The following is an 8,978-nucleotide window of genomic DNA, read 5'->3' as shown; positions in this document are numbered from 1 at the left end:
GAAATTTTAGATTGACCCCAGTATGCAACTGGTACTTAATTTATAAACTCCGAAAGGATGAAAGGCAAAGTCGACCTCGGCAGAATTTGAACTCAGAACGTAAAGACAGACGAAATACCACTAAGCATTTTGCCCGGCGTGCTAACGATTTTGCCAGCTTGCTGCTTTATGGCTTATACTTTATTTTATTGAACCTGGAAAGCTGAAAGTCAAGTCAACAGTTCAACCGAATAGGGCATAGTACTTACAGACAGCATTTGGTCATTCTTAATATTGGTTTCAAATTTTGGCACAAGGCCAGCAGTTTTGGGGGAAGGGCCTCAACTAGTATTTATTTTATTGACCCTGGAATGATGAAAAGAGAATTCAACCTTAGCAGGATCTGAACTCAGACCGTAAAGACAAATGAAAGGCTGCTAAGCATTTTGCCTGGCATGCAAGCAATTCTGCTAGCCTACCACCTTAACTAACGGAAAAAATATTGGTTTCAAAATTTAGCTCAAGCAGTTTTGAAGGAGGTGGTGAGTTCATTATATTGACCCCAGTATTCAACTGGTACTTATTTTATCAATTCTGGAAGGATGGAAAGCAAAGCTGACCTTGATAGAATTTGAACTCAGAACATAAGAATGGATAAAATGCTGCTAAGCATGATGATCCTGCTAGCTCACCACCTTAACTAATGGTAAAGATATTGCAATATATTGTTCTTGAATGACAAGAAGGTTACTATGGGAGTCAGCAATGAAGAGTGAAGCTTGGGCAGATTTATAATAAAGTGGTTTATAAGCTTTATTTTTGTTAAACACCATCATCTGGTCCTTGGGTGTTTTTACTTGGAGTTCATGCTATCGTAAGTATTCAAATGAACTCTTCAATCTAAGAATAGCATCCTTTTCTCTCACCTGTCTCAAAGGCTCTTAAAAGAAGTGACTGTTGCCCCTTCCTTCTTTGATTAACCATTTAGCATTTAAGCCAGTCATATCCAGCTCAAATATTCTACCTGTTTTATGTTCAAACCAGCCAGATTCAGCCTCTCACACCTACCCTACAATGTCATTTTAAAAAGAAAACAATTGTGTCGTTCAAATCTCAAAGCTATGATATAATTAAAAAACTGTAAATAAACACATTTGAAAGAGTAATCTGAATACTTATGGCTTAGATAATTTAAAAAAAAACGAAAGGTAGTCATATATCAACTGTTTCACATTTTGTAACCAATAATATCCATCGCTGGGTGATTGATCAACTTCGCATCAGATCAGAGATGGCTCATATGGGTTTCCATATATGTAAAGGGAAATAACTGCAACTGAAAATAGTTTTCACTCATTACATCACCATTTTGAAACAAATTCTTATGGAACCATTAAAATACATTTAATGTCATACATAAAAATATATTATATACCTTTATTGATATCTATTTTCTTCCTGTAGCATAAAATTTAATTCAGAAGTGATTAAACAAATTTGTCTTTGAATTATTTGGTTTTTAAATCCATTGATGGCCAACGTTTATGTTAACCCATTACCTCCCATAATTCTATTAACTGCAATTTTTTTTTATGAAACTTTAATTTCTAGCATAAAACAGCCTTAGAAACACGCTGGAATTTTCAAAATAACATTTCAAAATAGCATTTTAAATAGAAATAAGCGAGATATTGGGTGAAATGACCGCGAGTCCACTGGGCCATTGCGCCTCCAAAAGAATAAATATTCACTATGAACAAAAATGAAAATGTTTGTTAGGAAAAAGTTTACTCTTTATATCTCAAAAATTCTAAAATTGTGTCTGTCTTTCACCATTTATCAGTGTTGGTTTGTTCATGTTCTATGCCCTAGTGGTTCGGCAACAATGGGTGGGGTGGGGGTCGAAATGACAGAATTGATATGTTTTCAAAAATAAAATGTGTAGTTGCTGATTAGATTGACTTAGCCCTTCATGGCCGCAGTTTTATGATTGAATTTAGTTGATGAGTGCCAAATTAAAAATCCTTTATTTCTTTTTAAAGCCAACTTAAAGGCAGATACTCCATTTATAAGTATTCTTTTCTACTCTAGGTCTGAAATTTTGGGGCTGGGGGCCAGTCGATTAGATCAGCCCAGTACGCAACTGGTACTTAATTTATCGACCCCGAAAGGATGAAAAGCAAACTTGACCTTGGTGAAATTTGAACTCAGAAGTAAAGACAGCGGAAATACCGCTAACCATTTCACCTAGTGAGCTAGCATTTGTGCCAGCTCACTGCCTTTCTTAATTTATAACTATTAAACCAAAGATATACAGGATTAATATTTAGGTTATACTTGTTAGAAGAAAGAGGTATTTTCTCAAAAATTCAGAGGTTATCTATCTATCTATCTATATAATATAATATAGGATAAATTCTTTATAAGAATTTATCAAGTAGTCAGCGTGAAAAAACCTCATAATGAAAAAATAACGAAAAATTTCGTTATGAAAAAATTCATCGTTTCTTCATAGATATATTTAATAATATATAAAGGGCATTAATTTAGTCCCTCGATAGCGTGAGGCATTGATGCACAGTTAATGCCCTTTATATATATATATATATATATATATATATATAATAATACAAAGAATATATATACATGTATACACACATATATGTACATACTTACATCTACATGTGTATATACATGCATATCAGGGTACAGGACGTTAGAACAATAAACTACAGACAACGGAACGAACACATAGGAAAACGGAAAGCCACTTGGAATATCCCTTCATCAGCTGTCTCTATTCTATCTAGACGTTTCGAAGACAAGACAGAACGTACTCTAGAATAGTCTCTTCCTGAGTAGTGGATCAACCCACTACACAGAGGATTCCAAGGTGGCAAACACAAATGCTTTCTTGAACACTCATTCTCATTGTTCGGTGTGTGTGTGTGAGTACGCGTGTGCGTGTGAGTGTGTAAAACATTTATGGAAATTACTGAAGAAAGTGAGGCCTTAAATATTAAAATTTTATTGGACTTAATGCGTCATCAGGCATATACCTGCTCACTGATAACACAACTTCCTATTCATGTTCTAATCTCACCAAAGGTTTTTATTTCTTTGAAAATGCGTCTGATATACAAGTATTTTAACCTAATACAGTTCTATATTTAAGAGATGGGGGATTATGTACATTATTTACATTTGACAGATATTTGTCCTCATCTTGTTTGTTGTTAACCCAATGTTTCAGCTGATATACCTTCCAGCTTTCATCAGGTGTCTTGGAGAAATTTCGAACCTGGGTTCTCATTCCTAAGGTATTTTTCGATGTTGTTGTTATTATTATTATTATTATTCGTTTACTCTTTTTCTTAGTTCATTTATTTGACTGCGGCCATGCTGGAGCACTGCCTTTAGTCGAGAAAATCGACCCCAAGACTTATTCTCTGTAAGCCTAGTACTTATTCTATCGGTCTCTTTTTACCGAACTGCTAAGTTACGGGGACGTAAACACACCAGCATCGGTTGTCAACCGATGGTGGGAGGACAAACACAGACATACAAACACATATATATATACATACATTTATACGATGGGCTTTTTTCAGTTTCCATCTAACAAATCCACTCACAAGGCTTTGATCGGCCTGAGGCTACAGTAGAAGACACTTGCCCAAGGTGCCACACAGTGGGACTGAACTCAGAACTATGTGGTTGGTAAGCAAGCTACTTACCACACAGCCACTGCGGCGCCTTATCATTATTATTATCATTATCGTTATTATTATTATTATCATTATCGTTATTATTATTCATGTCACTGCCTGGAATCGAACTCAGAATCTTGGAGTTAGTAGTCCGCACTCTTAACCACTACGCCATATGCCCACGGGTTACTAACTCCAAGATTCCAAGTTCGATTCCTGGCAGTGACCTGAAAAATAACTATCATAATAATAACACCGAAAAATACTTTAGGGATGAGAACCCAGGTTCGAAATTTCCCCAAGACACCTGATGAAGGCTGGAGGATATATCAGCCGAAACGTATTAACAACAAAGAAGATGAGGACAAATATCTATCAAATGTAAATAATGTAAATAATGTATTTTAACCTAGTTTAGATATTTTATTTCTCGGAAAAATTCACATCTCTGAACGCTCAGTACACTGAAAGAAGCCTGTTACATATATAGAAATAAATAGATAGATACATAGATGATGTGTGTGTATGTGTGTCCTCACACACACTGCTTGACAGCCAGTGATAATTGTTTATGTCCCCATAACTTAAAGGTTCGGCAAAACAAATCGATAGAATAAGTACCAAACTTTTGAAACAAGTGCTAGGGTTGGTTTGTTTAATGAAACCGATACGAGACAGTGCTCCAGCATGACCACAATCCAATGACCGAAATAAGTAAAAAAAAAAAAAAAGGTGAATGATAAAAATAAAAGACGGAGCAAATGGACAATGAAAAGCAATAAAATCACTGAAAATGAAGAAATGGTGAAGTTAATCAGTAAATAAATAATCGGAAGGGGTAAGCGCTAACCATTATACAGTGGTGAGCACTCAGAATCCATAGAGAAATGGAAAAAATGGCTTTGCGATATTTATTCCAACTCTTTATGTTCAATGTACAAATCCTGCTGAAGTCAACATTGTCAGTAATTCCTCTGGAGTCAATGAAATAACGTACAAATCAAGTACAGGACTTAATGGCATCGACTAACCCTTTCCCTGAAAATTTCTGACCTTGTACATTAAGTAGAAAGTTATACATCACATCGTGGAGGCACAATGGCCCAGTAGTTAGGGCAGCGGACTCGCGGTCATAGGATCGCGGTTTCGATTCCCAGACCGGGCGTTGTGAGTGTTTATTGAGCGAAAACACCTAAAGCTCCACAAGGCTCCGGTAGGGGATGGTGGCGAACCCTGCTGTACTCTTTCACCACAACTTTCTCTCACTTTTACTTCCTGTTTCTGTTGTGCCTGTAATTCAAAGGGTCAGTCTTGTCACAGTGTGTCATGCTGAATATCCCCGAGAACTACGTTAAGGGTACACGTGTCTGTGGAGTGCTCAGCCACTTGCACGTTAATTTCACGAGCAGGCTGTTCCGTTGATCGGATCAACTGGAACCCTCGACGTCGTAAGCAAGAGTGCCAACAACAACAAGCCAGCTTGATGTACCCGAGGTGCTTGGCTGACAAGAGCTACTGTGCAGTAATATGTAATGTGCTACCTTCACAAGCTAGGTGTTATCTTCAATAACACAAATACTAGTAATAAATGGAGGTAAGTTCAATTGATTTATAGCTCTTTACCTAGAGATGTGTGCTCATCTGTAAAAGCTAAAAATCAACAAGAAAATGGTTTGTTTGTTTTTTTTTTTTTCTTGCTATAATAATCTGCACAAAAAACAATTTGTAAAAGCAAACAAACATTTGTGAATTTTAGTAAAAACAAAATTAAAAAAAGTACTAATAATTTTTCTAAAATCAATACACATCAAAACAAATATTTTGCAGGCTTTTTTTTTTTTTCATAATTTCTTTTAATATAAAATGATAATAGATTTTACAAAAAAAGAAAAAAGGGAAAAAAATCATTTAAAGTGAATTAAGCTTAAAAACGAAGAAAGATAAAAAATATTGAAGAAAAAAGATTGTTAAAAAAAAAGTAACTATTGAATCAAGATTAATTAATTATACTGCTTTTAAACAATAAAAATATCAAAAAAAATTGTTAAAATCAAGAAACAGAATACAAAACATACAAAGAGAAAGATGTTAAAAAAAAAAGACGAAGATAGAGAGGAATTATCTAACCCTCAAAAAAAGAGCTTGAATATTGTCATACAACTGAAGTTCAATGGAAAAAAAGTAAGGGTGGGAATAAAGGGAGGTAATTAAATCTGAAGGCTGAAATTAGCCATTTATTATTTTTTTTTTTAATTTCATATTCGGAGAATTTTATTTGATCCAAATACAAGGATTTATTTTGAGAGAGAGAGTTCATGAAGTTTAAAAAATGTGAGAAAAAAAAAAAAAACAAATATAATAGAGGATACCTTCTGTTATTTTAATCAAAATGTTCCACAAATTCTTATATTTTTTTTTCTTTTTCATGACATTTTACAGGGTTTTCTTGTAAAGGAAAAAAAATGAGAATTTAGTTAAGATAGGATTACAGAAATGTAACAATAATGTTGTTTTCTTATTTTTTTAATTTTTTTTTTTTAGACACATGAAATCCGAGATTTTAAGGAAGGAAACATAAAAAAAATTATGAGATCCTTTCCCAAAGGCCTTAGCAATTGAAATTATTTGCTTTATTTGCAATAAACAATTCAGTGAAAAGTAACAGAATTTACACAAATAAACAGTAAGAAAATAGAGAGAGAGAGGGGAGGGGGGAAAGGAAATTAATAAATAATGAAACCAGATATACACACTCTCCCGTTTAAAATTTACACCTGGGAACACTATTTCTTTCAGAGAAGAAAAAAAAAAAAAGAAAAAAACCAAACTATTCCAAGGCAACCCCTAAACAGTATATTCTCAGGTTATTGCAAGGTTGAGGGGCCATAATAGCCGAGTAGCCTCCCAAACATTATCTGATGCTTTCACTAACAAAATAAGGAAAAACTCTAAATCCATTATCAATGGACCAGTTTTCCAAAGATCTCAAAAGCCAAACTTACCTGCTTGCCCTGGTGTGACATTAACAACTGAGGGAGTGAATGTACCTGTTTTGGTTATATATTTACTGCATTCTTTTGTTCTTCTTGCTTCAGCCATGCTGGAGCACCACTTTGAAGAATTTTAGTCAAACTAATCAACCCCAGTATTTATGCTATCAGTCTCTTTTGCTGAACCGCTTAGGACATAAACACACCAACACCAGTTGTCAAGCAGTGGTGGGGGCCAAACACAGACACACACGTGGGTGTGTGATGGGCTTCTTTCAGTTTCCATCTACCAAATCCACTCACAAGGCTATAGTAGAAGACACTTATCCGAGGTGTCATAGTGGGATTGAACCCAGAACTTTGTGGCTGGGAAGCAAATTTCTTACCACACAGCCACATTTTTTTTTTTATATTAATTTTTCTCTCTTTTTATTTTCTTACTGTTATATTTATAAATTACATTACTTTTATTTATGCTGAAATATTGTAAATTAAGGGTACCATTTTAAGTGATGAGTTTCCGACTGGGAAATGAAACAGTCTAATAATGATGACCCGACACTGCCAGAATATTAAAGTACCTACCGTATTAATAGAATTTACTTTGAAGAGACGGAATAAAGAATGAATGCATAATTAATATCACCTGCTTTTTTATTTAAATTCTTTTGAAACACCCACACTCACATATATATACACAACAACCAAACTTCACTGACAAATTTTTTAATTACTAAGAAGAAGAAAAAGAAGGAAAAGGAGAAGGAGAAGGAGGAGGAGGGGGAGGCAGCTTGATTACAAGTTTCCAACAACAGTTTGAAGATTTTAATGTAAATGTTGATGTTGACAAAGGGTTCATGCTGTAAATAATAATGCTAATGAGCAAGGAAATAATGAAGTCAGTTGCCAACAAGATGAGCTTCAGTAATTAACACGTGTGAATATATTATATATGTGACTGTGAATATATTATATATGTGACTGTGTATATCATATATATATATATGTATGTATGTATGCACATGTTTATTCATATAATAGAGAAGAAAGAGTAAGACAAAGAGAAATAAATTAACATCCTCACCACTCTGCCTTATGTTTTTGAGTACTTCACCTTAAATTGTGATTCTCTTAGTATATATGTGTATGTATGAGTGTGTATACATGTGTGTGTGTGTGTGTGTATATATATAAAATCTGGTGTGATTTAATAAGACAAAAAATGCAGCGTTTAATGGAACAGAGATGAATAGCTTTACATTATGATTATACAAACTTCAAAAAGAGTACATCACTTTCACATCTGATGACTGCAAGCTTACATCCTTGAATGAAACTGACAACACAACAATGTACTCTAAGTTCATATGATCGTCACATAAAATCATATAGATCTAATATAGAAGGTGGAGTAAAACTGTAACATCGCCTGAGGGAATTGAACACTGCATCTGCTGTTTGCTGTACAGCTGTGCTCACCAAAACTCCCAAAAGGACATTAAAACCCCTGACTGCCCAAATTAGTAGGCTTAAACTAAGTTGCTATGGTGACATATATATATAGATGAGGTCACATATACATTAATTAAAAGAGATAAGATATAGAAAGAAATATTTGCTTCCAATGAGTCAGTATTTCAAGGATTAAATAAGAGGTTTATTTTGGATATAAATATGGTCTTAAGTTAATTCCATTTTCTTTTTCCTCTAGTTTTATGAATAGAGACAAAAAAAAAAAAAAATGGATTCAAAACGAGATTTTCTTAAAAAAAAGTGATTAAGAAAGAAAGAGCACGTCAGTGGTAGCCCTTGATTTTAAAAGGACAATTTGCTGATTTAATAATAATAATAATAATAATAATAATAATAATAATTCTACTATAGGCACAAAGTCAGAAATTTCGGGGGAGTGGTTAGTCAACCTCACTGCGGAACTGGTACATATTTTATCAACCCTGAAAGGATGAAAGGCAAAGGTGACCTCAGCAGAATTTGAACTCAGAATGTAAAACCAGAAGAAATGCCACTAAACATTTTTGTCCAGTGCAGTAATGATTCTGACAGCTTGCCAGATATAATAATAATAATAATAATAATAATAATATTGATGATAATAATAATGGCACAAGGCCAGCAATTTTCGGGGGAGGGGGGATGGGCATATTGATTATGTCAGCCCCAGTGCTTAGCGGGTCCATATTTTATCGACCCCCACCCCCACCAAAAAAAAAAAAAAAAAAAGGGTGAAAGGCAATGCTGACCTTGGTGGAATTTCAACTCAGAACATGCTAATGATTTT

The sequence above is a fragment of the Octopus bimaculoides genome, chromosome 8, assembly GCF_046866305.1.
Source record: "Octopus bimaculoides isolate indiv1 chromosome 8, ASM4686630v1, whole genome shotgun sequence".
In the NCBI taxonomy this organism is placed as follows: domain Eukaryota; kingdom Metazoa; phylum Mollusca; class Cephalopoda; order Octopoda; family Octopodidae; genus Octopus; species Octopus bimaculoides.
This window is presented reverse-complemented; position numbering follows the sequence as displayed.